This window comes from Orycteropus afer, unplaced genomic scaffold, assembly GCF_000298275.1.
Source record: "Orycteropus afer afer isolate SDZICR_OR568_19922 unplaced genomic scaffold, OryAfe1.0 scaffold00064, whole genome shotgun sequence".
Lineage (NCBI taxonomy): Eukaryota > Metazoa > Chordata > Mammalia > Tubulidentata > Orycteropodidae > Orycteropus > Orycteropus afer.
Genome location: NW_006921651.1, coordinates 9,661,148 through 9,662,277, shown reverse-complemented (window position 1 = coordinate 9,662,277; position 1,130 = coordinate 9,661,148).

The window sequence follows — 1,130 nt, the reverse complement described above, 5'->3', positions numbered from 1 at the left end:
GAACTGCATTGGTGTGGGGCGAGCCCGAGGAAACGCTCCTGGGTCCAGTGGACGGACTGGTGTTCCTGACCGTCCCCTCCCCTCCCCCGTCCATCAGCCCTGCGGCCGGGTAGGTGAGGCTCCACTCCCTCCCCTCCACCAGGTCTTCGTAGAGCTAGGTGCCTGGATGCCGCGGGGGCTGCCACCTGCTGGCCTAGCGACCTTGGGCGTGGCCTCATCTGCGACCCTGGGCGACAGAAGTGATGGCCAAGGCTCCTGCTGGCGCTGACTTGCTTCACCCCCTCTTGCGCTTCTCCCTTACGTCCGCCCTGGGTCCTTTCAGCCTGGCTCGGTCAACCGGGATTTTGGGTTCCCGGTGGCCCTTTTGCCAAGCCCAGTCAGATCTCAGCCCAGTGCTTGGGACTGGTTTCTGTAGCTATGCGCCCAGGTTCTGCCCCCTTGTTTTTTGCTTCGTGTTCGCGGTGGAGCTTTGAAATTAGGAAACAGGGTGAGTGCAGTTTTCGCCATCAAAGAGGACAGATGGGAATTGGGCGTTATGGAAGGTGACGGCTGCCTCAGTAGGGTTCAAGAAGGGAAAGGGTGAGGTGATGGGCAGGGATGGTCCGGGAAGTTGTTGGGTCTCTCAAGGAACCAATGGGAATAGGAAAAGTTAGAGGATAGGGTGGGATAGGAGAAAGAACCAGTGGTCTTGGAGGATGGGTAGTGCAAACATTTACTGAGTGCCCACTGTCTGCAGAAGCAGTGGTGAATGGGAGACGTGGTATAGTCTTTGACCTCATGGAACTCAAAGTTAGGAGGAGGAGAGTGCTTGGTTAGGGTGAGTACATGGTCATTTGGGAGCATTAGGAAGAGTTTCCTAGTCCAGGCTGGGAGTGTTTGGAAGAGAGTAATGATGTTTAAGCCGAGACCCGAAGGATAAATAGGAATTATGTTGGTCAGGAGTGGGGAAAATATTCCAGCAGAACGTTTTCTGTTGGGATCCCAAGCTGCCTCCCCCTGGCAGCCACATGTACTTGGCTTTTGTTACCTGTGTTCTTGATGGGTCTGTGGGCAGGAGAGCACTGTGCAGAGTCAGGGACAGGAGTTGTAGCCAGGTCAGTCACTTCACTTTGTTGAGCTTCAGTTTTCTC